Genomic DNA, 14122 nt, shown 5'->3' with positions numbered 1-14122 from the left:
GGATAAATCGGCGGTGTAATTCGGCACCTTGCGCGGGCCCTTGAAATCCTTGGGCAGGCGTACATTGCGCATCGCTGGGACGAGACACAGCATTCCCAAAGAACTAGAAGTAACTCCAGCTTCCACCGATGTGGTTGGACGAATCGGAGTAAGCTGACGGGCTTCATGTTGCGCCGCTAACTCGGCCTCTCTGCGTGCCCGAGCCCGGTCCACCACCTCCTGAGCATCACCAGCACCACCCGCTGGGTTATTGCCACGGGGCGGATCACGGTTCCGCGCGTTGCTTGACACTGCGGGTTCATCCATACGCCTGCTGTATCTCCGGCTTGGACGGGGAGTGGAATGAATCCGATCACGACTGTATGAATAGCCTCATGTTGAACCAAGGCTGTCTAAAGCAGCTCCTTAACCCGACACGTCTCGACCGCCGCCGGAGAATCGCCTTCGATCGGGATGGCCGCCAGCCGTGAAGCGGCAGCGACAATGTTGTCCATCGGGTTAGATTAATGACGTGGCGGACATGCGGTTTTACAATGTTGTTCTGACGAGGCGGATCCACCAAACGTGGCTGAACCGGCGCCCCTGCTCCAGGTGCCTCCGCCCGGTTTACCACCGGCGGATTACTGGTCCCTGCTCCTAGGGTATTAAAGAGGTTTCTAGTGTCATAAACCGGCAGCAGGCGAGATCGGTACCTCCTCTTCAAGACTTCGTTCGACGCACTCTGATCCAGCATAATCCGGTAAGCTTGCGCATCCAAAGCGGCCCGCTCCGCGGCCATCCTGGTATCCTCAACTGCTAAGTCGGCTTTGGCCTGGGTGATCAGATCTTTCACTTTCGCGATTTCCGCATTGTGTGCATCCTGATCCGCCGGGTTAACCTCTGCCATCAGCGTTGCCAACGCGTCCAACAGATCAAATAGAACCTGAGCTGGCGGTCCCACAGGGCCTCCTACCCCGGCCGCTGTTGCCGCTGCCGATCCGGAAATCATCGCCACTGCGGTCGAAGAGTGGAGCGTCGGTTGCGTACCGGCCATGAAGATCGCAACCCGGTTTGGCAGATCAAAGGGGCCGGAATACTGTCGCCATTGGAACAGCCCCCAATCTGGCCATCTTGTAACTGATATAACGACTCGGTCTCTTTGGTCGATGACTCATCGCCGGAATAAACGACGGTTTCACCACCAGATTCCGATCTATCCTCAGATTCCCCTCCATGGATGACTCCCACGAAGGCACGCTTCATGACAGGCTTGACCCGGGCAGATCTCGCACGCTGAGACGTTTCAACGAGGTCGGTGCAGATGTCCGGCTCAGGGCCCGGTTCGCCGATCTTGCCATTGAAAACGTGTATGCCACCAAAGGGGACCCGGTACCCGTACTCGATTGAGCCGGCTTCGGGGCCCCAGCCTGCATCATCGATGTAGAGCTTGCCGCGACGACTCTTGGTCATCCGGCCCACCGCGTAACTCTGAGTCCTTCGAAGCTGCCCTCCAAGAACTTGAAACCATCGTGCGATTGCCCCACGGTGGGCGCCAACTGTCGTGGTTTTGTCACGGCAGATGTCCTAGAGAAAGGACTTAGTCGTGGAGCCATCGCTACGGGTTAACTTAAAGGGGTTAAAGCGGACAAGGGACGCAAAAGAGTTTTATACTAGTTCGGCCCCTTACGATGAAGGTAAAAGCCTACGTCTAGTTGTGATGGAATTGTTGGGGTTTCGATGACCAGGGAGCGAATACACTTTGCCTGAGTCTCGATTTGTTGTCCCTCCTTGAACCACTGTCGGGTCATCCCCTTATATACATGGGTTGACACCCGTCGGTTTACAGAATCCCGAGGCCAGCTCATACACGTGTCCGACTCGGTTTCCGCTTCTTTCTATCTTACAACACAAGTTTACATATCAATGCCGGCCTATGTCTACAGGCCTTAAACCGGCTTTGGGCCCTGGGCTTTCATAAAGCGTCACCGTTTGTCTTCATGGGCTTCAGATATAGTGAACTACCATAGGGTTAACCCGGCCTCTCCTGGCCGGTTTACGCCCAGTGGTAATATCCCCAACACTACAGGTTCGAGAACTATGTAGACATGACCGAGACACGTCTCCGGTCAATAACCAATAGCTGAACCTGGATGCTCATATTGGCTCCCACATATTCTACGAAGATCTTTATCGGTCAGACCGCATAACAACATATGTTGTTCCCTTTGTCATCGGTATGTTACTTGCCCAACATTCGGTCATCGGTATCTCAATACATAGTTAAATCTCGTTACCGGCAAGTCTCTTTACTCGTTCCGTAACACATCATCCCGCTGCTAACTCATTAGTTGCAATGCTTGCAAGGCTTAAGTGATGTGCATTATCGAGTGGCCCCAGAGATACCTCTCCAACAATCGGAGTGACAAATCCTAATCTCGAAATATGCCAACCCAACAAGTACCTTCGGAGACACCTGTAGAGCACCTTTACAATCACCCAATTATGTTGTGACGTTTGGTAGCACACAAAGTGTTCCTCCGGTAAATGGGAGTTGCATAATCTCATAGTCATGGGAACATGTATAAGTCATGAAGAAAGCAATAGCAACATACTAAACGATCGAGTGCTAAGCTAACGGAATGGGTCAAGTCAATCACATCATTCTCCTAATGATGTGATCCCGTTAATCAAATGACAACTCATGTCAATGGCTAGGAAACATAACCATCTTTGATCAACGAGCTAGTCAAGTAGAGGCATACTAGTGACACTCTGTTTGTCTATGTATTCACACAAGTATTTTGTTTTCGGTTAATACAATTCTAGCATGAATAATAAACATTTATCATGATATAAGGAAATAAATAATAACTTTATTATTGTCTCTAGGGCATATTTCCTTCAAATACCAGTCACGAGGCTTCAGGAGTATATCGATGCAGCCCAGCAAGGGACGTTCGTTCCAGACAGAGAGAACGACGTGCTCACAATGGCCCTCAGGAATCCTAAGCACCCTGGACGGACACGAGGCACGCCAGGCTCCGTTCCGTGGAAGGCTGTGTTTCTGGACGTAGGCGGTTACAAATGCCAGGAGAGGAGGAAGAAAGTGGAGCATACCCAACTACAGGCGCTACACGCAAGGGTACAAGCGATAGAGGAACGAGAAGCAAATCGCAGCAAACGACCTGCCGAAGCTTCCCCTGAAGCAACCCCGCCATCTCAGCGGAGAAGCAGCGTGGCTTCCACCGAGCAGCTTCAGCTGGAGCCTGTCTTCACGGCTCCTGCTAGCTACCCCATGGATGCTATCACGGAGTCTCAACATTGCCACCTTATGACGCAATGGGTGAAATTCAAAGTCAAGGCGGCTGTTGGCTCTATTTTACCTACTGAACCTGGCGCAACCTACCACTGCGGGCCGATTCCAGAAGGATATGCTAGGGTGATGGTGGATGAAATAACTGACGGATTTTAGGACATCGAGCTTGACCACCCTACCGGTGAAGGGGAGACTCGGCTGGGTTCTTCTCTAAAGACTCCATGCCTATGGCGAAAGGAGCTCATCAACCTTCCGAACTGGACGCCTCCGCCTCCTCCTCCTCCTCCTCCGGCGAGTCAAGGCACTCCGCCTCCTCCTCCGCCTCCTCCTCCGGCGAGTGATCATGGCACTCAGCCTCCTTCTCCGGCGTGTGGCGGCACTCTGCCTCCTTCTCCGCCTGCGCCGGCGCGCCCGAGCAGCCAGCCTCCTCCTTCTCCGCCTCGCCAGCAAGGGCGGAAGAGACCCGCCGCCGCTCCGGCTGCTCCGACGCGTCGTAGTCCTTCTCCTCCGCCTCGTAAGCAGGCACGAAAGAAGACAGCCGCAGCCGCTCCGTCTGCTTCGGCGTCTAGCAGTACAGCCACAGGAGGGAGGCAATACAGATTCGGTCCTTCTCTGAAGACTCCGCCGAAGTTACCATACGAGAGGACCGTGGAGGAAAACACGAATATCGTGCGAGCCGAAGTGACAAAATTCTTTGAAGGGGTGAAAGCAAAGAAACATCCACCTCCGGAGGAGCAGATAGATCCGGTGAAAGCGAAGCGCACTGTGGATGCCCTGAAGAAACCACCAAAGTCTCCGCCGAAATCCAACTATGACCGCATTATTGAAAAGTCATTTCTCGAAGCGACGCGGTCGGGAAGTACTATCAGTGATCAAAGGTTAGCAGAACGATGAGCTGGGAAAAAATTGCCCAGCTCAGCGAACAAGCGGACCAATTGTCCCCCCCGCTCAAGGTGTCTAGCGATATCATCGCTAATGATCCGAGGATGGTGCCCGGTTATAGCAATCTTGGAGATTACCTGCCCGACGATGTACATTATGATTTCTTGGAGGTGGACGAACACAGATACGAGTACGGGAAGCCTCTCGTCAAAGATGAAAGATCTCTAACAACGATGATGCGAAGATTCCATGGTTGGTACATGAAAACCTGCAGAGAGTCTGGGGGGACGAATATTTTGACGCTGAGAGTTAAAGAGGAGCATGACCTCGTTGGAATTGAACTGTTGAATGTTCCATTTGAGGAGTTCTTCCAGTTTTTCAATCAACAGGGCCTCGATAAATTAACGGTCACTTGCTACTGTCTGTAAGTACTACTTCTGTCATTAAGTCTCTATATATAGGTTAGCTCTTTCATTGCATATATTTATAACTATCCTCACTATATTATGCAGATTGAAGATCGCCGAATTGAAGAAAAGACAAATCGGTGATATTGGGTTCATTAACACAAATCTCATAGATGCATATGAGGTTGAATTTCATGCCAAAGATACCGAGGCCAACTTGCTACGATCGTTGGTAATGAATGGAAACAAAGATATAATACTCTTTCCTTACAACTTCAAGTGAGTGTTACTGTCTTGTGCATATTCGGTTTCCCTTATTAGTCCAGGTTATAGTAATGTAATTGATGAGTTATGCAAGCGTGCGCAGGTTCCACTATATTCTCCTAGAGATTAAGCTTGAGCAGGGACTAGTAACCGTCTTAGACTCGAGACGAAAAGATCCTAAGGAGTATGCGGACATGACTAAAATGCTCGAGAAGTAAGTTAAATCGATCATTATCGCACCATATCAGCAATTTTGTTCATTTCCTGATATCAATTAATTATTTTCTTTGTCTGGCAGGGTTTGGACAAAATTCACCAATAAAGCTCCGGGACTGCCGAAGAAGCTGCAATTTAGACACCCGAAAGTAAGTACTACTAGCATGTTCCGCGCATCTCCTAGTGATTCAAGTGTTAGTTTCATCAATACCATTTATACCATGCTTGCTTATCAGTTTGATTGACATCTATTTCTTGTAAAGTGGTTGTGGCAGGAAGCCGGGAATAATTACTGTGGATACTACGTTTGCGAGTCCATCCGCCACACGACCTGTGAGCGGGGCTACTCTGACAAACAATATGAAGTGCGTAAGCAATAATATTCACAATTTTATTTTATTACCATCATTTGTGTTGAGTTTCATTTATTCATATATATATATATATATATATATATATATATGTATTGACCCCCTTCTTCAAATTAGATCTTTCGGATGCCGGATGAACTCCTACCACCAGATCGTATGCGAGCAATTCAAGAGGAATTGGCGGCATTCTTCCTTGACCACGTGATCGCTAAAGACTGAGAATACCATGTGGACCTTGACTTCGTATATAATTAGGAGATTATATTGTAAGAGATAATTATATTGTATATATGTAGCCAGTAGTGTCGGATAGATATACGAGAACTTGTTGTTCAACCAATCTCTCACAGAAGGAGAGGTGGTCGATATCACTTCTCTCTGTATGCATATGTTCATGACGATCTTCTGTTTCCTTCATTTGCTTACTAGCTAGCGTGTCGGGTCCTCTCTATATGTATAATACGTAGCGTACGTCGACCAAGCACGGAGATAAGAAACGACACTTCTCTCTATTAATTAGCTAGATAACACAATATATGAAACACCTAAATTAAGCCCCCAAAACCCCTAAACCACCCCCTTTAAAAAAAACAAAAACCTCAGCTCCTGCCAGCTGCTGACGCGTGGACGCCTATTGGTCCCGATTGGTGCCACCAACCGGGACCAAAGGGCCTCCTGCCTGGGCTCGCCGCACGGGCCACGTGGAGGCCCATCTGTCCCGGTTCATGTAAGAACCGGGACTAATTAAAGGCCTAGGGCATTAGTAACGACACTTTAGTCCCGGTTCAACAACCGGGACAAAAGGCTCTTACGAACCGGGACAAATGGCCCTTTTTCTACTAGTGCAACCATCTTTGATTCAACGAGCTAGTCAAGTAGAGGCATACTAGTGACACTCTGTTTGTATATGTATTCACACATGTACTAAGTTTCCGGTTAATACAATTCTAGCATGAATAATAAACATTTATCATGATATAAGGAATTATAAATAACAACTTTATTATTGCCTCTAGGGCATATTTCCTTCAGCGAGATCGGGCTAGCGATGGTTTTCCGGATCGAGCGAGCTGTGTTGACGAGATCTTTGGGACTCTGTTCCAGACTTTGGCAGGAGTACGTGCGATGCTTGTTTCCAGGAAAATAGCAAGAGGATGACGTCCTTTTTCCTATCTCTAAATGAAGAGATTTTGTTTCGGCCGTCAAAACTCTTTGCAATCTGCTCCAATGCCAATGTTGTGAAAATAACATAACACGAGTATATTTGTCTACCCTCTATTTCCTTCATCAAGTCCGTGGTGCAGCTCACAATGCGTATATGAGGCTAGAGGGTAGGGACATATTTATACTCATATTTTCGAATGTTCAAATATGTATCCAGATAGAATTCAGTTAGACTCCTAACCAAATTAACCCTTGGCTGCCCCTCTCTCTCTCCCCTAGGCCAATAAGGCCCATTACTTCTCCGGTGGTTCCGATAACCCTTCCGCCACTCCGAAATTTCTCCGGTGACCCCCGGAACTCATCCGGTGTCCGAATAACATCGTCCAATATATCATTCTTTTATGTCTCGACCATTTCGAGACTCCTTGTCATGTCCGTGATCTCATCCCGGAATCCGAACAACCTTCGGTCATCAAATCACATAAACTCATAATACAAATCGTCATCGAACGTTAAGCGTGCGGACCCTACGGGTTCGAGAACTATGTAGACATGACCGAGACACATCTCCGATCAATAACCAATAGCGGAACCTGGATGCTCATATTGGCTCCTACATATTCTACGAAGATTTTTATCGGTCAAACCGCATAACAACATATGTTGTTCCCTTTGTCATCGGTATGTTACTTGCCCAAGATTCGATCGTCGGTATCATCATACCTAGTTCAATCTCATTAATTACCGGTAAGTCTTTTTACTCGTTCCGTAATGCATCATCCCGCAACTAACTCATTAGTCACATTGCTTGCAAGGCTTATAGTGATGTGAATTACAGAGAGGGCCCAGAGATACCTCTCTGAAACACGGAGTGACAAATCCTAATCTCGATCTATGCCAACCCAACTAACACCATCGGAGACACCTGTAGGGCATCTTTATAATCACCCAGTTACGTTGTGACGTTTGATAGCACACTAAGTGTTCCTCCGATATTCGGGAGTTGCATAATCTCATAGTCATAGGAACATAAGTCATGAAGAAAGCAATAGCAATAAAACTATATGATCATTATGCTAAGCTAACGGATGGGTCTTGTCCATCACATCATTCTCTAATGATGTGATCCCGTTTATCAAATGACAACACATGCCTATGGTTAGGAAACTTAACCATATTCGATTAAGGAGCTAGTCAAGTAGAGGCATACTGGGGACACTCTGTTTGTCTATGTATTCACACATGTACTAAGTTTCCGGTTAATACAATTCTAGCATATGAATATCAAACATTTATCATGATATAAGAAAATATAAATAACAACTTTATTATTGCCTCTAGGGCATATTTCCTTCAGTCTCCCACTTGCACTAGAGTCAATAATCTAGTTCACATCGTCATGTGATTTAACACCAATAGTTCACATCTTTATATGATTAGTTCACATCTCTATGTGACTAACACCCAATGGGTTTACTAGAGTCAATAATCTAGTTCACATCGCTATGTGATTAACACCCAAAGAGTACTAAGTTGTGATCATGTTTTGCTTGTGAGAGAAGTTTAGTCAACTGGTCTGCCACATTCAGGGTCGTATGTATTTGCAAATTTTCTATGTCTACAATGCTCTGCATGGAGCTACTCTAGCTAATCGCTCCCACTTTCAATATGTATCCAGATTGAGACTTAGAGTCATCCAGATCAGTGTCAAAGCTTGCATCGACGTAACCCTTTACGACGAACTTTTGGTCACCTCCATAACCGAGAAACGTGTCCTTATACCACTAAGGATAATTTTTACCGTTGTCCAGTGATCCACTCCTGGATCACTATTGTACCCTCTTGCCAAACTCATGGTGAGGTACACAATAGGTCTGGTACATAGCATAGCATACTTTATAGAACCTGTGACTGCGGCATAGGGAATGACTTTTCATTCTCTTTCTATTTTACGCCGTGGTCGGGTTTTGATTCTTTACTCAACTTCACACCTTACAACTCAGGCAAGACCTCCTTCTTTCGCCGATCCATTTTGAACTACTTCAAAAACTTATCAAGGTATGTACTCATCGAAAAAACGTATCAAGCGTCTTGATCTATATCTATAGATCTCGATGCTCAATATGTAAGCAGCTTCACCGAGGTCTTTCTTTCAAAAACTCCTTTCAAACACTCCTTTATGCTTTCCAGAAAATTCTACATCATTTCTGATCAACAATATATCATTCACATATACTTATCAGAAAGGCTTTAGTGCTCCCACTCACTTTCTTGTGAATACAGGCTTCACCAAAACTCTGTATAAAACCATATGCTTTGATCACCTTATCAAAGCATATACTCCAACTCCGAGATACTTGTAACAGTCCATAGATGGATCGCTGGAGCTTGCACACTTTGTTAGCACCCTTAGGATTGACAAAACCTTCTTGTTGCATCATATACAACTCTTCTTTAAGAAATCCATTAAGGAATGTAGTTTTGACATCCATTTGCCAGATTTCATAAAAATGTAGCAATTGCTAACATGATTCGGACAGACTTAAGCGTCGCTATGAGTGATAAAATCTTATCGTAGTCAACACCTTGAACTTGTCAAAAACTTTTTGCGACAATTCGAGCTTTGTAGATAGTAACACTACTATTAGCATCCGTCTTCCTCTTGAAGATCCATTTATTCTCATTGGCTCGCCGATCATCGGGCAAGTCAATCAAAGTCCATACTTTGTTCTCATACATGGATCCCTTCTCAGATTTCATGGCCTCAAGCCATTTCGCGGAATCTGGGCTCATCATCGCTTCCTCATAGTTCGTAGGTTCGTCATGGTCTAGTAACATGACTTCCAGAATAGGATTACCGTACCACTCTGGTGCGGACCGTACTCTGGTTGACCTACGAGGTTCGGTAGTAACTTGATCTGAAGTTTCATGATCATCGTCATTAGCTTCCTCACGAATTGGTGTAGGAATCACTGGAACTGATTTCTGTGATGAACTACTTTCCAATTCGGGAGAAGGTACAATTACCTCATCAAGTTCTACATTCTTCCCACTCACTTCTTTCGAGAGAAACTTTTTCTCTAGAAAGGATCCATTCTTAGCAATGAATATCGTGCCTTCGGATATATGATAGAAGGTGTGCCGAACAGTTTCCTTTGGGTACCCTATGAAGACGCATTTCTCCGATTTGGGTTCGAGCTTATCAGGTTGAAGCTTTTTCACATAAGCATCACAGCCCCAAACTTTAAGAAACGACAGCTTAGGTTTCTTTCTAAACCACAGTTCATATGGTGTCATCTCAACAGATTTAGATGGTGCCCCATTTAACGTGAATGCAGCTGTCTCTAATGTATAACCCCAAAATGATAGTGGTAAATCGGTAAGAGGCATCATAGATTGCACCATATCCAATAAAGTATGGTTACAACGTTCGGACACACCATTATGCTGTGGTGTTCCAGGTGCTGTGAGTTGTGAAATTTATTCCACATTGTTTTAGATGAAGGAGAAACTCATAACTCAAATATTCACCTCCACGATCAGATCGTAGAAATTTTTATTTTCTTGTTATGATGATTTCCATTTCACTCTGAAATTCTTTGAACTTTTCAAATGTTTCAGACTTGTGTTTCATTAAGTAGATATACCCATATCTGCTCAAATCATCTGTGAAGGTCAGAAAATAATGATACCCGCCGCGAGCCTCAACACTCATCGGACCGCATACATCAGTATGTATTATTTCCAATAAGTCAGTGGCTCGCTCCATTGTTCCGGAGAACGGAGTCTTAGTCATCCTGCCCATGAGGCGTGGTTCGCAAGCATCAAATGATTCTTAATCAAGTGATTCCAAAAGTCCATCCGCATGGAGTTTCTTCATGCGCTTTACACCAGTATGACCTAAACGGCAGTGCCACTAGTATGTTGCACTATCATTATCAACTTTGCATCTTTTGGCATCAATATTATGAATATGTGTATCACTACGATCGAGATTCAATAAACCATTCACCTTGGGTGTATGACCACAGAAGGTTTTATTCATGTAAACAGAATAACAATTATTCTTTGACTTAAATGAATAACTGTATTGCAATAAACATGATCCTATCATATTATGCTCAACGCAAACACCAAATAACATTTAATTTAGGTTCAACACTAATCCCGAAGGTAAAGGGAGTGTGTGATGGTGATCTTATCAACCTTGGAATCACATCCAACACACATCGTCACCTCGCCCTCAACTAGTCTCTGTTCATTTTGTAACTCCTATTTCAAGTTACTAATCATAGCAACTGAACCAGTATCAAATACCCAGGGGCTACTATGAACACTAGTAAAGTACACATAAATAACATGTATATCAAATATACCTTTGTTCACTTTGCCATCCTTCTTATCCGCCAAGTATCTAGGGCAGTTCCACTTCCAGTGACCATTTCCATTGCAATAGAAGCACTCAGTCTCAGGCTTAGGTCCAGACTTGGGCTTCTTCACTTAAACAGCAACTTGCTTGCCATTCTTCTTGAAGTTCCCCTTCTACCCCTTTTCCCTTTTCTTGAAACTAGTGGTTTTGTTAACCATCAACACTTGATGCTCTTTCTTGATGTCTACCTTTGTTGATTTCAACATCGCGAAGGGCTCGGGAATTACTTTCGTCATCCCTTGCATATTATAGTTCATCACGAAGTTCTAGTAACTTGGAGATAGTGACTAGAGAACTTTTTCAATTACTATCTTATCTGGAAGATTAACTCCCACTTGATTCAAGCAATTGTAGTACCGAGACAATCTGAGCACATGCTCACTGGTTGAGCTATTCTCCTCCATCTTGTAGACAAAGTACTGTCAGAGGTCTCATACATCTTGATACGGGCATGAGTATGATATACCAATTTCAACTCTTGGAACATCTTATATGCTCCGTGGCGTTCAAAACATTTTTGAAGTCCCGGTTATAAGCCGTAAAGCATGGTGCACTAAACTATCAAGTAGTCATCATCCCGAGCTTTTGTCAAAACGTTCATAACGTCTGCATCTGCTCCTGCAATAGGTCTGTCACCTAGCGGTGCATCAAGGACATAATTCTTCTGTGCAGCAATGAGGAAAAACCTCAGATTACGGACCAAGTCCGCATCATTGCTACTATCATCTTTCAACTTATATTTCTCTAGGAACATATAAAATATAAATGGGGAGCCACATCGCGAGCTATTGATCTACAACATAGATATGTTAATACTACTAGGACTAAGTTCATGATAAATTAACGGTCAATTAATCATATTACTTAAGAACTCCCAATTAGATAGACATCCCTCTAATCATCTAAGTGATCACGTGATCCAAATCAACTAAACCATGTCCGATCATCACGTGAGATGGAGTAGTTTTCAATGGTGAACATCACTATGTTGATCATATCCACTATATGATTCACGCTCGACCTTTCGGTCTCAGTGTTCCGAGGCCATATCTACATATGCTAGGCTTGTCAAGTTTAACCCGAGTATTCTGCGTGTGCAAAACTGGCTTGCACCCGTTGTATGTGAACGTAGAGCTTATCACACCCGATCATCACGTGGTGTCTCGGCACGACGAACTGTAGCAACGGTGCATACTCAGGGAGAACACTTGTACCTTGAAATTTAATGAGGGGTCATCTTATAATGCTACCGCCGTACTAAGCAAAATAAGATGCATAAATGATAAACATCACATGCAATCAAAATATGTGACATGATATGGCCATCATCATCTTGTGCTCATGATCTCCATCATCGAATCATCGTCAACATCTTCATCGTCACCGGCGCGACACCTTGATCTCCATTGTAGCATCGTTGTCGTCTCGCCAACTATTGTTTCTACGACTATCGCTACCACTTAGTGATAAAGTAAAAAACAATTACATGGCGATTGCATTGCATACATTAAAGCGACAACCATATGGCTCCTGCCAGTTGCCGATAACTCTGTTACATAACATGATCATCTCATACAACAATTTATATATCATCACGTCTTGACCATATCACATCACAACGTGCCCTGCAAAAACAAGTTATACGTCCTCTACTTTGTTATTGCATGTTTTACGTGCCTGCTACAGGCTTAGGAAGAACTGTTCTTACCTACGCATCAAAACCACAACGATTTTTTGTCAAGTGTGTTTTTTTAACCTTCAACAAGGACCGGGCGTAGCCACACTCGATTAACCTAAAGCTGGAGAAACATACACCCACTAGCCACCTGTGTGGGAAGCACATTGGTAGAATCAGTCTCAAGAACGCGGTCATGTAATGTCCGTCTGAGCCGCTTCATCCAACAATACCGTCGAATCAAAGTATGACATGATGGTAAGCAGTATGACTATTATCGCCCATAACTTTTTGTGTTCTACTCGTGCATATAACATCTACGCATAGACCTGGCTCTGATACCACTGTTGAGGAATGCAGTATTTCAAAAAATTCCTACGATCACGCAAGACCTATCTAGGTGATGCATAGCAACGAGAGGGGAGAGTGTGTCCACGTACCCTCGTAGACCGAAAGCGGAAGCGTTAAGGTACGCGGTTGATGTAGTCGAACGTCTTCGCGATCCAACCGATCAAGTACCGAACGCACGGCACCCCCGCGATCTGCACACGTTCAGCTCGGTGACGTCCCTCGAACTCTAGATCTAGCTGGGGTCGAGGGAGAGTTCCGTCAGCACGACGGCGTGGTGACGGTGATGATGAAGTTACCGACGCAGGGCTTCGCCTAAGCACTACGACGATATGACCGAGGTGGAAAACTATGGAGGGGGGCACCGCACACGGCTAAAGATCAACTTGTGTGTCTATGGGGTGCCCCCCTCCCCCATATATAAAGGAGGAGAGGGGGAGGCCGGGCGGCCTCACAGGGCGCGCCCAAGGGGGGCAATCCTACTCCAAGTAGGAGTTGGATCTCCCCTTTCCTAGTCCAACTAGGAGAAGAAGGAAGGAGAAGGGAAAGAGAAGGAAGGAGGGGGCGCCGCCCCGCCCCCTAGTCCAATTCGGACTAGGCCCATGGGGGGCGCGGCCAGCCCTTGGCTGCCCCTCTCTCTCTCCCCTAGGCCCAATAAGGCCCATAACTTCTCCGTTGGTTCTGATAGCCCTTCCGCCACTCCGATATTTATCCGGTGACCCCCGGAACTCATCCGGTGTCCGAATAACATCGTCCAATATATCATTCTTTATGTCTCGGCCATTTCGAGACTCCTCATCATGTCCGTGATCTCATCCGGGACTCCGAACAACCTTCCGTCATCAAATCACATAAACTCATAATACAAATCGTCATCAAACGTTAAGCGTGCGGACCCTACGGGTTCGAGAACTATGTAGACATGACCAAGACACATCTCTGGTCAGTAACCAATAGCGGAACCTGGATGCTCATATTGGCTCCTACATATTCTACGAAGATCTTTATCGGTCAAACCGCATAACAACATACGTTGTTCCCTTTGTCATCGGTATGTTACTTGCCCGAGAT

The sequence above is a fragment of the Triticum aestivum genome, chromosome 7D (assembly GCF_018294505.1).
Source record: "Triticum aestivum cultivar Chinese Spring chromosome 7D, IWGSC CS RefSeq v2.1, whole genome shotgun sequence".
Lineage (NCBI taxonomy): Eukaryota > Viridiplantae > Streptophyta > Magnoliopsida > Poales > Poaceae > Triticum > Triticum aestivum.
Note: the sequence above shows the minus strand (reverse complement) of the source record.